We start from the raw sequence: 20457 nt of genomic DNA on the forward strand, positions 1-20457 counted from the left end.
GGCTAATATCCAGAATCTACAATGAACTCCAACAAATTTACAAGAAAAAAACAAACAACCCCATCAAAAACTGGGTGAAGGATATGAACAAACACTTCTCAGAAGAAGACATTTATGCAGCCAAAAGACACATGAAAAAATGCTCACCATCACTGGCCATCAGAGAAACGCACATCAAAACCACAATGAGATAACATCTCACACCAGTTAGAATGGTGATCATTAAAAAGTCAGGAAACAACAGGTGTTGGAGAGGATGTGGAGAACTAGGAACAATTTTACACTGTTGGTGGGACTGTAGACTAGTTCAACCATTGTGGAAGTCAGTGTGGTGATTCCTCAGGGATCTAGAACTAGAGATACCATTTGACCCAGCCATCCCATTACTGGGTATATACCCAAAGGACTATAAATCATGTTGCTATAAAGACACATGCACACGTATGTTTATTGCATCACTATTCACAATAGCAAAGACTTGGAACCAACTCAAATGTCCAACAATGATAGACTGGATTAAGAAAATGTGGCACATATACACCATGGAATACTATGCAGCCATAAAAAAAATGATGAGCTCATGTCCTTTGTAGAGACATGGATGAAATTGGAAATCATCATTCTCAGTAAACTATCTCAAGGACAAAAAGCCAAACACCACATGTTCTCACTCATAGGTGGGAATTGAACAATGAGAACACATGGACACAGGAAGGGGAACATCACACTCTGGGCACTGTTGTGGGGTGGGGGTAGGGGGGAAGGATAGCATTAGGAGATATGCCTAATGTTAAATGACAAGTTAGTGGGTGCAGCACACCAGCATGGCACATGTATACATTTGTAAATAACCTGCACATTGTGCACATGTACCCTAAAACTGGAAGTATAATAATAATAAAATAAATTTAAAAAAAAGAAGTAGAGCATGCATTAATGGAATGAGCTAAGCAAGTACAAAACTGAAGCAAGATTTTTGACTTCTGCTTGAAACATTGCTGATCCTCATTTTGTTTTTCAGCAATCAAGGAAACTTTCTTAAAAGCTTTTAACACTTGAGCAGGTTATAAAAATATGAACAAAAATTTTGATGTTTTTGTTTCTCTGCCTAGTTACTCTAGAATTTGAGAAGTAGTTATGAATATTATTAAATTAAAACAATATGGTTGTTTGCATCAGTGCAACAAGAATCCATTTTCTTTTACAACAAGATGCAATTAAAAAAAAACTGGTTGTTTTACCAATGCTTTTTCTGGAAGAATGTGTTTCCCTTTAAGGAAACAAGCTTAATTTGCAGAGAACATAAAATCCCCCTGGTAAAACTGGCCTCACACCTTGTCTACACAGTCCCCTTACAGGGTCCCTGGCCTTCAGTGAGCATAGAATGTCACTTTCTAGCAGACCCGGGAACCCCATTCTCTTGAAACCTGAAGAAGAGAAGAGTTTTCTCTACTCACAGTTATTTGAAGGTACAAACCCATGGCTGGGCTTGGCTTTTGAAAATCCAATCTGAGTTTTCTTATGAAACAGAGTTCCATCAAAGCCAATCAAAAAGGCCTATATAAAGATGATTGCTCCTGCTGCACTTTATGCAAATAATTAATCCACATATAAGACTAAAGTCTATTTCACAAAAGCCCAGTGCTATTATGTTTCTCTGTTTTGTTTTTGGATAGGACTGGAAAGAGAAAGATTATGTTGCAAAACTTATCATACAGCTGTCATTGACTTTCAGTCTCAGTTGTTGTTAAGTGTCTTCCTACATTTTAGATTAACCATGATAATTTCAGTGAGCCAACAAGCAATTTCTGGCTGTGGCTCAGAGTAGACAGAAAGGAATGGGAAATGTAAAAATATGGGAGAACAACTCCAATACTAGGGCAATTGTCCTATATATCTTGCCAGGTAATGGAAGTAAAAAGGGTGCCCATAATCAGGAGGTTTCTGTTTGGAAGGATGTGACCAAGAAAGGGAACCAAAGAAAAACTCCACACACCCAAATGTTAACAGGCATATCTGTAGCCACCAGTTATCAAGGCATGTCAGCAGCCTCAGAATTCTTAGGCTGTCCTTATCCTCCTTTTCTTATTTTAATACACGCCCTCTAAGAATTTAAATTGTTTCTTTTCAAATAGAGACTATCCAAATCTAAATGGTGATTCAACTAGAACCATGGCATAAATGAACCTTTCTTCTGAGGACACTTTAACCAACCTAAGAGTCTTAGCAGCTGTTTTTTACTCAACCCCCTCCTTCATCAGGAAGTAGGCAGAAAGATCAATGCTCAATCTCCCTGAAAGCAATTAGGGTCTCTACTTCTAAGCAGGGACACAAAAGAGTAAGCTAGCTTGCCCAGAAGGCCTCTGACCCATGGGTCAGTGCCTCATTCTCACATAATAAAAATCAGTCTGGAAAAAAAAAAGTAGAATCTACAGGCACCAATAAGGTAACTTCTGGCAGAAAGAGTTGTGCCTGGAGACATGCCTGTGACTATGCAGGTTGAAAAACCTCTGGCCTATTTAGATAAAAATTTGCAGAAACCTTTCACTCACACACATACAAGAGGAAGGCCTGGCATAGAAATAACTTTGTCCTTTGTACAGTCAGTGAGCTCCCAGAAAAAAAGCTTTTTCTTTTGTGGGCATGGGTACCGTGAGCTCTGGTGGGTTCTGGTGAAAACATTTCTTCCCTTTTTTAAAACTGTGAGTCCAGGCTCTATGAATCATCATTTAAGCCTCTAACTGGTCCTGGGACAAGGTCCCAGGACAAGCTGTCACTTCACCTCTTGATAGTTCTTGGGCCAAGCTCTATGACACATCAACCTCTATGAATCATCACGTCAGCCACTTATTAGCCCCAGGCCATGTCCTCTAAATTATTTTGGGTTTATCATCATTCAGAATAAAAAAATATAAAGATAGCATTGGACTGTATTACTCAATCGTATGTCATTACTATATGGTATGAGAACCTAGAGAAAGGTGGATTCGGTTAAAATTTTGGTACAATAACACAGCATTCAATATTAAGCCATGCAGATAAATTAAAAATATGTTTTGTTGACTAAAACAAATTCAGTTCTAATCAAATCGAATGTAACCTACACTAAGTAATGCATTTCAAAATCCACTCTATTCTCAATGACCAAAATACAGATTACAAACACTAAAGAATTATTTTTGCTCCCTGTTATGATGATCTATGTAAAAATATACCTTTTATAAAGCTGAAGCTATGTACTTACAATACTAACCATACAATGATTCTGTGTCCTCTGAGATGGAAGTTATCTGAATATTCATCTAATATTTGTGTAGATGTGTTCATTGTTTCTATACCAATATGAAGACGAATCAGAATGTTAATGGACTGGCCAGACATTTTTCTTAATGATCAGTTGGCAAAAATATTTATTTCTAAACATCAAGCTGTTTTGGTGTCTTATTTTAATTCAGAAGAATGATTCTCTGAACACCCAATTTACATGTGACTTACAACACTTTTATAAATAAAGCAAAATGGCACTACCATTTGGATTGTCATTATACATTCTGCAGGCCAGCACCTTTAATATTCTATTGGTGAGATGATGGGAATTATGCTCACCTAATATAAATGAGATTAAGATAAACAATCAATTTCACGCTCTACATAAACACTAGAAATTAAGTATTATTCTTTAATATAAGTTTAATTGTATCAATAATATTCACAAAAATCATTTCAAATAATGTCACAACAAAATGAATATACATTGAATATGAATATTTTATTGATCCATCAATCTCTGCTGCTTTGAAACAAATTATCTAATACTTGGACTTTGAATTATTCTTTAAAATAAATGTTCTTACTTAGAGTAATGTCTAAAAGTTTTAGTGTCTTATTTCTAGTGTGATTCATGTAATTTATATGTAGATGATTTTTATCACATTTATAATGGTTTATTTCTATAGGAATTATTTAAGTAAGACTTGAGCAATACCTAAAGGCTTCACTACCTACTTTATATTTGCATATTTTTTTTCAATAGAAATACTATAGTCCTCAATAAGAGGTAGATTTCAAACGGAGGTCTTTCCAAAATTATTACAGATATAGCATTTCTATTTAGTATTGATATGCTACTGTTGAGTAACGTGTAAGCACAAGTTAATGACTGAGACATGTTCTTTATATGTGCAGGTTTTCTATTTAGTATACATTATCTTATGCAGCACAATGTTTGAGCACTAATACCTGTGATGTGATGAGATGATACACACAGTAAACCACCATGGCACATATTTACCTGTGAAGCAAACAGGCACACCCTGCAAATATGTCTCAAAATCAAAAGTAAAAATAAGAAAGAAAGAAAAAAATGAATGAAAGGTATGTCACATTCATTACATTTGTTGTATTTCTTTTTAAAATAAATTATCTGATTCTGAGTAAAATTTGAACATGTGTTAAAAGCTATGCAACTTTGTACACATTTATAGGGTTTTTCTCCTGTATACATTCTCTGATATTGTGTAGGGTGTGCTATGCATTCTCTGAGGTTCTGTAAGCTGTGCATACTGCTAACATATTTGACACAATTTTTACATTTGGATGGTTTCTCTCCATTACAAATTTTCTGATGTACATTAGAATTTTAAAAGTTGTTGAAGCCTTTACTATACTTTTTTACATATGTAGAGCTTCTCTCCAGCATAAATTCTCTTATATATAAGGTTTAAGAAACAATGAAAGGCTTTGCCATGTTCTGTAACTTTGCAGCATTTCTTACCAGTACAGATTCTCTGACATCATGTAAGGTGAGCATACTGGATAAAGACCTGCAACATTTTTTACATTTGTAATTTCTCACCTATATGGACTTTTTGATGTTGTTTAAAGATTGAGTTTCAGTTAAAAGATTTGTCAATTTTTTTTAGCATTTGAATTTCTGCCTAATATTAAGAGATGTAAAGCTGTGGAGGATTTCAGTGCTTTTTAAAAGAATTGCCAATTTTTTTACATTTTAATTTTTCTCTAATAATAATTTGACTAAAGGTTCAATTATTGAGTAATAAGTGAATAGAGGCTTTTCTACATATATTACATCTGTGCATGTTCTAACATGTATTATTTGAAATTTAGACGTTCTGAAGACACATTAAAAATTTTATCACTCATTACTATTTTAAGGCTTCTCTTAAAGATGAACACACTGATAGATAATAAGTTTTGAAAGGTAACAAAATAATTTGATGCATTATTGCAATTGTAATAATTCTTTGGAAAATTAGTACTTTGGTGTTTATCAATGTTTGAGCCATAAAGGTTTCCTTTTTTGCTTATTTTATTATGATAGTTGTATTTCAAAAAATGATATTGATACGTGTTTACAGAAACACGTGTTTCTTTAAAAGTAGCCAAAATAATTTGAGTTTTTTTTTCTAAAATATTCTATGTTCTTGATATCCTTTGGCAGTTAAACGTTTGTTATGAGTATTGGGACAAATTGATGATATGTATTATTGTGTCCGGAACTGGTGTGTTCTTGGTGTCACTGACTTCAAGAATGAAGCCCCGGACCCTCCCGGTGAGTGTTAAAACTCTTAAGGTGGTGTGTCTGGAGTTTGTTTCTTCTGATGTTCGGATGTGTTCAGAGTTTCTTCCTTCTGGTGGGTTCATAGTCTCGCTGGCTCGGGAGTGAAGCTGCAGACCTTCGCAGTGAGTGTTACAGCTCTTAAGGTCTGTAGTTGTTCGTTCCTCCCAGTGGGCTCGTGGTCTCACTGGCTTCAGGAGTGAAGCTGCAGACCTTTGCCATGAATGTTACAGCTCGTAAAAGCAATGTGGACCCAAAGAGTGAGCAGTAGCAAGATTTATTGCAAATAGCAAAAGAACAAAGCTTCCACAGTGTGGAAGGGGACCCGAGTGGGTTGTCAATGCTGGCTTGGGCAGCCTGCTTTTATTCTCTTATCTGGCCCCACCAATATCCTACTGATTAGTAGAGCCAAGTGGCCTGTTTTGACAGGGCACTGATTGGTGTGTTTACAATTCCTGAGCTAGATACAAATGTTCTCCACTTCCCCATCAGATTAGTTAGATACAGAGTTTCCACACACAGGTTCTCCAAGGCTCCACCAGAGCAGCTAGATACAGAGTGTGGATTGGTGTACTCACAAACCCTGAGCTAGATACAGGGTGCTGATTGGTGTGTTTACAATCCCTGAGCTAGACATAAAGGTTCTCCAAGGCCCCACCAGAGCAGCTAGATACAGAGTGTCGATTGGTGCACTCACAAACCCTGAGCTAGACACAGGGTGCTGATTGGTGTGTTTACAATCCCTGAGCTAGTCATAAAGACTCTCCACATCTCCAGCAGACTCTGGAGCCCAGGTGGCTTCACCCAGTGGATCCTGCTCCGGGGCTGAAGGTGGAGCTGGGACTGGGCACTGTAGAGCAGGGGGTGGCATTCATTGGGGAGGCTCAGGCTGCACAGGAACCCACGGAGGTAGGGGAAGGCTCAGGCATGGCAGGGTGCAGTCCCGAGGCCTGCCCCGGGGGGAAGGAAGCTAAGGCCTGGGAAGAAATCGAGTGCAGCGCAGGTGGGCTGGCACTGCCAGGGGACCCAGTACACCCTCGGCAGCCACTGGCCCAGGTGCTAAGCCCCTCACTGCCTGGGACCAATAGGGCTGGCTGGCTGCTCCCAGTGCAGGGCCTGCGAAGCCCACACCCACCCAGAATTCCAGCTGGCCCACAAGCGCGGCGGGCAGCCCCGGTTCCCACTCACGCCTCTCCCTCCACGCCTCCCCGTAAGCTGAGGAAGCCGGCTCTGGCCTTGGCCAGCCCAGAAAGGGGCCCCCACAGTGCAGCGGTGGGCTGAAGGGCTCCTCAAGTGCCGCCAAAGTGGGAGCTGAGGCAGTGGAGGCGCCCAGAGCAAACGAGGGTTCTGAGGACTTCCAGCACGCTGTCACCTCACATTATGGTATTATTTCTTCTCTTCATCTTCACCTAATCTTTCCGAGTTTATTACAGTGTAAATTTTTGAGGCCACAGCTTGCATATTTTCCCAGTATTACCTTTTGAAATTAACCTTCTATGACTACCTTTGGTGAAAGACTTTAGTTGTACAAATTACACATAACTAAAAGTAATAAAAATAAATCCCACATACCAGATTTAGTTGAATATACTTTACAAATATAATAAGTGGGCCTCATTTTATCTTAGGTATATCAACTTAACTCTATACTGATCTAATGTCTTTGTAGAAACTCTAAAAATCAGATAAATATTTGCAGGACCAAAAGGGTATAAAACATTAAAATGTTTAATTTAGAAGGAAAAGTTAGTCTCATATACCTAACACAGCCTTACCTCCTCCAAGTGCAGCTTGGTGAAATTAAGAGAAACTTCCAACTCTACATAGTTTCCAAGGGAGAGAAAAAGAAAAGTGGTATGTGCATGTACATTTCTGGCTTTTAGATAAATGCTCAAATGCTGTTTTTTGTCTCCACTGACAGAGTGCTCAAGGAAAGGGTGGTATATTTTAAATAATAGGTATTCACTTTTTGCATTAATATAGATAGCAATTATGTAAACCCTATTAAATCTGAAGAGACCAGAACTCAACAATTGTCAAAAAGGGAAACATCATTGGAGGCGTCATAATTCCTGGTCTAAAAGCATATTATAAAGCTATAGTAAACAACATACTAAATATGGTACTAAAATAAAGACAGATAAATACATCAATGAAACATAATACAACAAATAAATTCTTGTATATAGGGTAAAATAAAGTTATTTACACATCTGTATTCATCGTAGTATTATTCAAATAAATCAATAAGTGGAAAGAACCCAGCTTTTCTTGAAAAATAAATTGAGAAATATAATTATATATATATGAATAATTAAATATTTCTTTACTTTTAAAGAGCAAGAATTTTTGTTATATTCACAATAAAAGTAAGTATTGAGGGCATTGCACTATGTGAAAAGATAAGCAGAAAGTGATAAATACTATATATGATTCAATTTATAAAAGATATCTGAAATAAAGTTTTGGAAAAAGAAAGTGGATTGGACCCTTTCAGGTGCCACAGAGAAGAGAAAATAAATAGTCATGGTTTCATGGACAATCTGTTAGAACACTAAAAAATACTAATTATTTTTAAGAAGACTAAATCATGCAATGTGTCTTCGCTGGTCACATGAAATTAAACTAGTAAAAATAGCAAAAGCAAAACTGACAAATTAATATGTATGTGGAACTTAAACTCTTGAACACACTCTTCAATAAGAGTAAGTAGATTTACTATTATTTAGATGTAAATACAACCCATGGTGGCTTTTAAATGCAATGTAATCCCTATGAAAGTCTAAATGAGAGTTATTTACAAAAATATTTTAACAAGTTTTAAATTTATATAGAATCTCAAAGGACTATGAATAGCCCAAACAGCCATAGGAAATAAAATTAGAAGCCCCACACTTCCTATTTTAGAACAGATTACTAGGCTATAGAGATAATATAACAATGCAGTACTGACAGAAAGACCAGCAAGTAGATGATGAAACAGAACAGAGAACCAGAAAAATAAACCCTTGTGTGTACAATCAAATGATGTTCCACAGAGCTGCCATAATCACAAAATAAGGAAAAGAAATCTCTTCAATATATTAAGTTGGGAAACAATATTCTACATAGGAAATTTTGAGTTTAGACTCTTTCTCCAGAACATATACAAAAACTATTTTTAATAGATTACACAGTGAAATGTAACAACTAAAACTCTACAACTTTTCAAAGAAAATACATGGTACAAATTATAATATAGATTTTGGCAATGTTTTCTGGATTTGATATCAATTTCATATGCAATAAAGAGAACACTAAAATGGTGCTACATTAATTTAAACTTGTGCCTGTCATGAGCAACATTTAGTGGTATAAAAATTACATCCAAGAATTGGAGAAAGTATTTTAAAACCATTTGTTTGACAAGAGATAATACCTAGGATATGTAAATAACTGCAAAAAGGTTAACAACAACAATTGAACAACAATGTTTAAAGAAGTGGACAAAAAATGAGCAGAGATTTTTTCAAAGATAACATATAAATAGTCAATATTAATTTGAAAAATGGCCACTTTTTAGAAAAAAATGAAAACAAAACAAAAATTACACACCATATTATACCCATCCAAATGGCCACTATCAAGAAAATAAAAAATAATGCTGAGGATATAAAAAACATTGAAATCCTTGTGTGCTGGTGTAGGACAAAAATGATGAGGCAGCCCCTCCTACAAAAGATAGTGTGGAAATTCCTCAAAAATTAAAACAAATTTATCACATAATCCAGCAACTGTACTTACGGGCATCTATTCAAGCTGTGCAAAGCAAGACCGGGAAGGGATATCAGTACACTTATGTTAATTGCAACAATATTTACAAAAGGAATAGTTGGATGATACAAAAATTCTTCTAAGTAGAAAAATCAATTTTAAAAATGTGGCTTATACATACTACACTAGAATGTTCTCTGGGCTCTATTAAGAATATATTGTCACATTTTACAATAGAAAATACTTAGGCATTATATTAAGTGAAATGACAGTGACAAAATGTCACATACTGTATGATTCCACTTACATAAATTATTTCAACTCCTCACAGCAATGGTCCAGAAATGATCTTTCCCATTGAAAGACCTTCAGGGAGGATCAGCCAGCCATAGCTCTGTAGCAGGCCTGCACATCTTCGGCAGCACTGTGGTTCTCAAAGCAGTCCTGTGACTCAGTTCCAGCCCTCACAATCACAGTTCATTAACAGTCTGACACACTCAGGGACCATATAGTGACCTGTGTAAAACCCTCTCAGGTACTCAGTGGGAACTAAATCTATTTACACAGATGATATTAGATGCACTGTACATGGACCCAAATGTGTGATGCTATTCTAGTGCCTGCTGTATAGATAAAAGCACTCAAGGATCTGCAATCTCAGGGTCATACAGAATCCATGACTACATAATCCCCTAGTATCAGGACCACTGAAGGCTGACCATGCAGCAGCCTTGTGACCCACTGGCAACTCCATTTCTCTGCAATCCCAGGGGAAATCACATCAGCCTTATTACTCAATGAGAGATCTCCACTTTACAAATTTGTAAACACTGGAAGAGGTGTTAGCATTTTTAAATGCACAGACACCAGATGAAGACTATGTTGTGCCTACTAGCAATGTTTTCATCTCAACATGTTACTTGAAGGCTGTATCAGAACAATTAGGAAAAAAATTAAAGAGCCATCCAAATTAGTAATTACATTACACATTCAAATGTCATTATTTGTAGTTGACACAATCTTATATTTTAAAATCCTAGAATACACCAAAAAAGGAATGTTAGAACTAATAAGTACATTCAGTAAAATAGTAAAAATCAAAGTAAATACACAAATAGTTGTGTTTCTGCATGCTAACAATAAACTGTCTGAAAAAGGAAAGAAAAAACAAATTTAGTTTAAACATCATAAAAATAAAAAACCTTGGAATAAATTTAATGAAGAATATTAAACATCTGTACACTCAGATGCATACAGAATTGAAGTAGACATAAATAAATAATAGTACATTCAATGTTTATAAATTAAGGTATTTAATAGTATAAATACTACATTGTCCACAGAAATCTACAGATTCAATGTTATCCCAATCAAAATTCCAGTAAAAGTATTTCAATTTCATAGAAGCACAAACATCTCCAGATAGTCTAAGCAGACTGAAGAAGAAATCAAGCTGGGGTCACTATGGTTCCTGATCTCACACATGACTTAAAGGCTTTATTAATGAAAATCATATGATATGACCAGAAAACCCACACAAAACCAATGGAACCGTATAAACATCCCAGAATAAAACCTATACATACAAAGTATGTACAAACCTATACATACATATCAACTAATTTTTGATAAAGCCACCAAAACTATACAATGTGGAAATTAATACCCTTGGAAAACTAAATATTCATAAAGAGAATAAATGAATTTGACTATTTTCTTATGGTATACTATAAATTAAAATGAAATGAAAACAAATGTAACAAGTAAAATTTCAAAATTCATCAGAACAAAATACATGATGAAACTTTCTTGGTGTTGGTCTTTTCAGTTTTTTTTTAGGTATGACAACAAAAGCATAGCAACACAAGCAAATATAAACAAGTGGGACTGCATCAAATGAAAAAGTGTCTTCACAGCAAAGAAAAAAAACAAAATATATTTAAAAACCTGCAGGAAAGAAACATTTTCAAGCCATATATTTTATATGTTAATTTCATGTATATAAATTATACATACACACTTATAAAGCATGCAATCCAAAGCAAAAAATATTAATGACAATAATAACTCAGTTGGAAAATAGGCAACAGGCTGAATAGATGTTTTATCCAAAGAAGTCACACAAATAACAAACCAGTACATACAAAACTGACAAAAATTATAAATCATCAGGCAAATGTAAATCAAATACAAGATGAGGTACCAACCACATATATTTTAGAATGCTTAGTAACAAAAAGAATAGACATAATAAGCATTAGTGAGTGTGTGGAGAAAAGAAAACCTGTGCACTCTTTGTTAAATGTAACTTTGTAGAGTCATCACAAAAACCAATAAGGACCCTCTTTCAAAAGTAAAATATAAATAAATCTATCATATAATCCAGCAATCCAAATTCTGGACACATAACCAAAAAGAAAATAAGGACTTTGATTAAAAATATCTGCATCCAATCATTAAAAAGTCAGGAAACAACAGGTGCTGGAGAGGATGTGGAGAAATAGGAAGTTTTACACTGTTGGTGGGACTGTAAACTAGTTCAACCATTGTGGAAGTCAGTGTGGTGATTCCTCAGGGATCTAGAACTAGAAATACCATTTGACCCAGCCATCGCATTACTAGGTATATACCCAAAGGAATATAAATCATGTTGCTATAAAGACACATGCACATGTATGTTTATTGTGGCACTATTCACAATAGCAAAGACTTGGAACCAACCCAAATGTCCAACAATGATAGACTGGATTAAGAATATGTGGCACATATACACCATGGAATACTATGCAGCCATAAAAAATGATGAGTTCATGTCCTCTGTAGGGACATGGATGAAATTGGAAATCATCATTCTCAGTAAACTATCGCAAGAATAAAAAACCAAACACTGCATATTCTCACTCATAGGTGGGAATTGAACAATGAGAACACATGGACACAGGAAGGAGAACATCACACTCTGGGCACTGTTGTGGGGTTTAGGGAGGGGGGAGGGATAGTTTTGGGAGATATACCTAATGCTAAATGACAAGTTAATGGGTGCAGCACACCAGCATGGCACATATATACATATGTAACTAACCTACACATTGTGCATATGTACCCTAAAACTTAAAGTATAATAATAAAAAAATAAAATAAATCTGCATCCTCATGTTTATTGCAGCATTATTTAAAACAGCCAAGGGAGACAAAAAAACGCTGAATATCTGTTGACAGAATAATGATAAATAAAATGTTATATATGCCCAGTAGAATATTATTTAGCCACAAAAAAAACAAATATCTAGCCATTTACAACAACATCAATGGATTTAGGAAACAACATGCTCAGTTAAATAAGCCAGACACAAGACAAATACTAGGTGTTCTTGTTTTGATGTCAAATCTAACATGCTGAACTCATTAGAAACAGAGAGTGTTATTAGAAAAAATTCAGAAGACACTTGATGAAAATTTTCCAGTTACCAATCTTGTACTATGCTTCATGTAAAACACAGTAATTATAGAAAACTCTAAAAAATTAATTCCAAAATCTTGTTTTCTGTCAGATTCTTTATTTAAAAAGTATTTTTAACTTGTGGATGATTCTTAGTACCACTACCCATACTACTAAATCAAAAAGAATTCATAAAAAATGAACTTTAGGAAGTGAATACCAATATTTTGTACCGCATAATTTTTAGAGTTCCTATTAATCCACAGTGAAGATATACAAATCAGCCCAGTAAAAGAGAAGATTTCTATCAAGATGAAACATCTTGATGATTTTTTTTTACACCAGCTGTCTCCTACTTATTTTGAAAATAAAAACTAAAATTTATTCATGTAAAGCTGAAGCTCCCAAAAGACCTTCTACTAAGAACAAAAGCAAAATCCACAGGTTTACTAGGAATTGTGAAAGAAAGTTTTGTCACCAAGTTACACCACACGTACCTTCAGTTTCCTAACATCACATCCCTAAACAATTTTCAATAAACAGTGTCCAGTCCCTGAAAAAAAATGTAACATATGCCAAGTGGCAGAGATCTTAATTTGACTCTAAGTAAAATTACTTAATGGAACTATTTCTGACTTATGCAAATGACTCAAAACATCCAATAAGATATCTTATAACACTCTAATATACTGTAATCAGTCCTCTAACTCTGAGGAAAGAGATATAAGACCCCAAAAATCTGCATAGATACCATAACTTTCTGGATGTTACAGTAAAAATTTAAGGCACTAGTAGAGTTGCAATATATATAATATATACTTACATTTAAATAATCATATTTAAATATTATTTAAATATAAATATAAATTTATATTTATACTATACTGCTGCCATTTTTATTTAATTAATTAATCCTCAGATTCTAGCTAAGAGACACACCCATCAGAATATCAGAGCACTGTTGCCAAACTCTTATAATTACCATATCCTCAAATGTCTTCACATATTATATGGTGCTATATATTTAATACATTATGTATGTGTATATAATGTATTATATACACATCTATTTATTTATTATAAATTTATTATAAAATAAAATTTATATCATAAATTGTAATATATAATATAAATTGAGATGCATAATATGTATTATATACACATTTATAATATGCAGGTATTGTATTACATACAATATACACATATTTTATATCCATATATACATACATATGTATATAATATAACTTATAATTCAATATTATATGTATTATATGTCATATATGTATACACATATATAATACATGTATATATAATATATGGTATTTAATGATATATACCATATATTGGTACATATAATACATTGTATTATATAATACAATATGTATCATAAACATCATATATGTAATACAATATTGTATTATGTATTATGTACATTATATACATATATATAATGTATTAAATATATGGCACCATATAATATGTGAAGACACTGGAGGATATGGGAATTATAAGAGTTTGGCAACAGTGTTCTGATATGCTCATGGGTGTGTCTCTTACCTAGAATCTGAGGATTAATTAATTAAATAAAAATGGCAGCAGTATAGTAGTTACGAGACCTTGGTCAAGCACACTGGCTTTTGATTCCCCAGAAAATATTACAGAGGCTTAGGAAGAGAAGATTTTAGTCCTAACTCAAACTGTGGTTTTGCTTCTCCAAATACATGAACAACTGAAGATTTGCTAATCACAACCATTTTGACACGAATCAGAGAATTTAACAAGTCTTCAAACAAATAAAGAAAATAGAGATCTATGAATTGCTTGAAATATAAATAAAAATAATTGTTGTGAAAATAGTATATGCATGCAAGTAACATAAAATCAAGAAGGAATACTGAAAAAGTTGGAGAAAAATGCATGAGCACAATTCAAACTTTACTGTAAAAAATTATAAAAATTACAAAGCAGAACACCTATAGCTGTGTAATACACTCACAAAATTAAAAATGTCAATACAAAATTGCCACAGCATAACTGATCATGTAGAAGAATTAATTCGGCATCACTGACACAGATTTTATGAATTTAGTCAATTAAAAGAATAACAACAAATAACAGTGAAACCGGAAGTAAAAACATCTTATTCAAGACACTATCCTTTGTACAGATATGCCAATTATGAGAGTAACCTAAAGACAAGATAGGTTAAAGGGCATGAATTTCCTGGAAACTATATTGTTCAAATTCTGGGAAGAATATGAAATAAAAAATTTAAGGGATTCAAATAGCTTATAATATATTGTATTATATGGTATTATGTATGTAATATGCAATATGTGTGTATATATATATTTGTTTTGAGACAGTGTCTTGCTCCATCACTCATGCTGGAGTGCAGTGGTCCAATCTTTGTTCACTACAACCTTCACCTCCCTAGTTCAAGCTATTCTTCAAAGTCACTGGGACCACAGGTGCGTGCCACCATGCCTGGCTAATTGTTTTTATTGTTTGTTTTTTTGTTTTTGTTTTTGTGTTTTTATATTGGCCAGGCTGGACTCAAACTTCTGACCTCAAGTGATCTATCTGTCTCAGCCTTCCAAAATGCTAGGATTACAGCCATGGGCCACCACTTATGGCCTACCTTCTTTCTATAAGTAGAAAATGGCTTATTTAACAGTTACTAAGCTACCAAATATTTTACAAGAGAAGGTGTATGCATACGCAGATTTATTACATGGTGATATCTTCTGATGCTGAAGTTTGAAGTGCAGATTTTATCATTGAGGTAGTAAGCATATTACTTAATACAAAGTTCTTTAATCCATCTGTTGTCCCTCCACCCTCAAGTAGTCCACAGTCTATGGTTCTTTTATTTACACCTATGTGTACCCAGTGCTTAGCTTTCATCTCTGTGGGAGAACTGACAGTATTTCATTTTCTTGAATTAATTTAGTTAGTGTTATATTCATCATCTTTATCCAGGTGCTACAGAAGACATAATTTTACTTTTGGTAGCTGTTTATATTCTATGATCTTGCATGACTATTTTCATTTTAATTTTTTACCAATATACCTTTGAGGGACAACTGTGTTGACTTCAAGCATTTGCTATTGCAAATGCCACAAGGAGAAACAAAGAAATTCATGCATCTTTTTGGTACCATCATTTATTTTTTGATATACACCAAACAATGAGGTTGCTAGATTACATGATAGCTCTATTTAAACACCTTCCACATATCTCCAAACTATTTTTTACAGTGACTGAATAAATTTACATTATATATATATGGTCAAACATTCTCCCCCTCCTGGCTGCCCCACTGAGAACTCCTTAGAGTCTATTTTTAAAATAATATTAATTCTTGCTAGTATGAAGTGGTATCACATTGTGGTTTTGATTTGAATTCGCTAAAAAGAGTCAACACAAAACTCAGGATTTTTAAGTAGCCAAAGTTTCTCCTTATTTTTAAATAAGCACACTAGCTCCCCACATATGGTTCTTATTCAGTCTGAATTCTGTGAAATGTCAGATACAGAAATCACAGTCTGAATAGCTGTGAGCCTCATTGAGGTTGAGGAGAACACTGAAATTCAATGAAAGACATATAAATTGGAGTAAAATGAGAAATAGGGAGAAAAATGAAGATATCATATTAAGAAGATATAAAATAAGCTTCTTGACATCAAAAACTTACTGAAAGTATTTTATACTATAAGCAGAAATGTCAATAATAACAGCAAAATAAGCCACCCTGAGGAATGCTTTTCAGAGCTCAGATACTAATTCTTAAAATAAGCACTATCAGAAAAAAACAGAAAACAAAAACATGCAAGTAAGAAACAATAAAGAAAATATCTCAGAAATATCTGGTTCTATGTAGAAGCAAATCTATAATTAATCAGAATTTCTTTCTTCTCAAAATAAGAGTTATCAATATTCTATCTATGGCGTTAAGTTAAAAATAATGGTCTATGAAACTTTTCAAAACCTGCAGAAGACACTTTCAATTCTACAATAAAATAATTTATTTCTTCAGCCTCTGAGGGAAATCCTTTAAACTTAATGAAAGGCTATTAACAGATAAAGGAACATATTTCCACAAAGGTACAACAATGAATCACAGGAGATAGATATTACAATTGTTACCTTTAAACTTGCTGACAGTCTTTTTTTATTATTACTATACTTTAAGCTCTGGGGTACATATGCAGAACGTGCAGGTTTGTTACATAGTTATACATGTGCCATGGTGGTTTTCCACACCCATCAATCCATCATCTACATTAGGTATTTCTCCTAATGCTATCCCTCCCCTAGTCCCCAACCCCATGATGGGCCCCAGTGTGTGATGTTCCACTCCCTATGTCCATGTGTTATTATTGTTCAACTCCCACTTCTGAGTGAGAACATGTGATGTTTGGTTTTCTCTTGTTGTGTTAATTTGCTGAGAATGACAGTTTCCAGCTTCATCCATGTCACTGCAAAAGACATAAACTCATTCTTTTTATGGTTGCAAAGTGTCCATGATGTATATGTGCCACCTTTCCTTTAACTAATCTATCATTGGTAGGCATTTCTGTTGGTTCAAATTCTTTGCTGTTGTGTATAGTGCTGCAATAAACATACGTGTGCATGTGTCTTTATAGTGGAATGATTTATAATCCTTTGGGTATATATCCAGTAATGGATTGCTGGGTCAAATGGTATTTCTGATTGTAGATTTTTGACAAATTGCTACACTGTTTTCCACAATATTTCCACCAATTTACACTCCCACCAACAATTTAAAACCATTTATATTTCTCCACATCCCCTCCAGCATCTGTTGTTCCCTGACCTTTTAATGATTGCCATTGTAACTGGCATGAGATGGTATCTGATTGTGGTTTTGATTTGCATTTCTCTAATGACCAGTGATGATGAGCTTGTTTTTGTATGTTTGTTGGCTTCATGAATGTCTTCTTTTGAGAAGTGTCTGTTCATATCTTTTGCCTACTTTTTGATGGGGTTGTGTGTTTTGTTCTTGTAAATTTGTTTACCTTTTTTAGATTGTGGATATTAGCCCTTTGTCAGATGGATAGATTGCAAAAAATTTCTCCCATTCTGTAGGTTTCCTGTTCACTCTGATGATAGTTTCTTTGGCTGTGCAGAAGCTCTTTAGTTTAATCAGATCCCATTTGTCAATTTTGGCTTTTGTTGCCATTGCTTTTGGTGTTTCAGTCATGAAGTCTTTGCCCATGCCTATGTCCTGAATAGTATTGCCTAGGTTTCCTTCTAGGGTTTTTATGGTTTTAATGGGGATTTGGAGAACTTTTATGTCTGGCTAGAGGATTGTAAATGCACCAATCAGCACTCTGTGTCTAGCTCAGGGATTGTAAACACACCAATCAGCAACCTGTCAAAACGGACTAATCAACTCTCTGTGAAATTGACCAATCAGCTCTCCATAAAGTGGACCAATCAGCAGGATGTGGGTGGGACCAAATAAGGGAATAAAAGCAGGCTGCCTGAGCCAGCAACCCGTTCAGGTCCCCTTCCATAGTGTGGAAGTTTTGTTCTTTCCCTGTGCTAACTGCCTTTTAAATTTTATTTTTCTTTATATTACCATAATTGTTTCTCTCATTTCATTTCTTTTATATTATTTTCATTTTTCTTTTTGTTTACATTTGTATTTTACATTTATTAATAATGATTTTAAATTCATATTCTATTTTATTGAAATTTTTCTTAATTTTATTTCAATTTTTAAAATTTTATTTAAAATTTGTTATTTATATTTAGTTTGCTTCCTTTTTTGAATTTTCTTTATTTTTATTTCATTTTAAATTTTGTCTCATTTTCTTTGTTTGAATTTGCTGTTTTTTGTTTGTTTTTTTTTTTTTTTTTTTTTTGCTTTATCACTTAGGTTGGAGTACAGTGGCTAGATCTTGGCTAACTGCAACCTCTGCCTCCTGGGTTCAAGCAATTCTCCTGCCTCAGCCTCCTGAGTAGCTGGGAGTACAGACATGTGCCACCACATCCAGGTAATTTTCATATTTTTAGTGGAGACGGGGTTTCACCATGTTGGTCAGGCTTGTCTCAAACTCCTGACCTCATGATCCACCTGCTTCAGCCTCCCAAAGTGCTAGGATTACAGATGTGAGCCACAGTGGCCAACTTGCTGTTCCTCTTTTTTTTTTTTTTTTTAGTTCTGTTTTATTCTGTTTCCCTTGCTACATTCTAATTTTTATGAATTTTATGTCTACATTTTTGATTTTTATTTCTATTTCTTTTACTTTAATGTTACTTTATTATTTTATTTTTATTTATTTCTAAATTTCTGTTTTTCTTTTATTTTAAATTTTTCATATTTTATTATTCTTTTTATGTATTTATTATTGAACTATATTGTTTTTAAAATTATATTTATTTTTATATTTTTAATTAAATTACTTATTCTTTTAATGAATTTTTTATTTTCTTTGTCTTGATTTAATTTAATTTTCTTCTTAATTTCTATATTACATTCTCAATATATCTTATTTTTCTTAATTTTTTTAACTTTTTTTATTGTTATATATTTTTGTATTTCTTATTTATATATTATTTTATATTTCTTTTTCTTGTTTTATAATAGATTTTAAATTTTTTTAGTTCTTATTTTTATTCTATTCTATTTCATTTTATTTTGCTTTTATTTATTTTATTTTGTTTATTATTAATTTTATTATATTGCCTTATTTTAAAATTTTAATTTAATTATTTTAATATAATCATTTTTTGCTTTTATTTTTTAAATTTCTTTTTATTTCATCTTGTTTTTGTTAATTATATATAATTTATTTTTATTATTTTATATTATTTTATTTTATTATTTTATTTTCTTTTTTTCCCACTTCTTTGTATTCATCTTTATTTATTTCTTTAGTTCTTTTTGTATTATTTTATTTTATTTGTACTGTCTTAAGACAAGGCTTTACTCTGTTATCCTGGCTGGAGTATATCAGCGCAATTGTAACTTAGTGCAGCCTCCATTTTTCAGGCTCATTTTTCTTCTATGTCAGTTTCTCTACTTCACTTTCTCAAGTAACTAAAATTACAGCCTCTGAAAGTGTTGGAATTACAGACATAGCTATTGTTATTTTATATTTCTATTTTTTTCTGTTCATTTCTCTATCAGTGTATTCACTTTCATTTTATTTACTTTTCTATTTCCCTTTTAGTTTTTAATTTTATGTCGTTTGATATTATTTCTGTTATTTCTTTTCAATTGACTTTATGTCTCTTCATTTGTTTTTATATTACATCTTATTTCTCTTAATTTTATTTCTCTTCATGAATCTTCAGGTCTCTTCACTATATTTTCACTCCTTTCATTTCACTTCAGTTTGTTTTTTCTCGTTTCCTCTTATGTTATTTTACTTTATTTTATTTATCCTTCATATATTTCTCTTTATTATATATTTTTCTATTTTTATTTCTGCTATTTTTTCTTCTTACTTCTTTTGTTTTTGTCTGTTTTTTGAGACAGAGTCTCACTGTGTCTCCCATGCTGGATTGCAGTGGTATGATCTTGACTCACTGCAAACTCTGCTACTCCTTCTGAAGTGATTGTCCTGCCTCAGCCTCCCAAGCAGCTGGGATTACAAGCATGAACACCACACTCTGTTAATTTGTGTATATTTAGTAGACAGGAGGTCTCAG

The sequence above is a fragment of the Pongo pygmaeus genome, chromosome Y (assembly GCF_028885625.2).
Source record: "Pongo pygmaeus isolate AG05252 chromosome Y, NHGRI_mPonPyg2-v2.0_pri, whole genome shotgun sequence".
Taxonomy (NCBI): domain Eukaryota; kingdom Metazoa; phylum Chordata; class Mammalia; order Primates; family Hominidae; genus Pongo; species Pongo pygmaeus.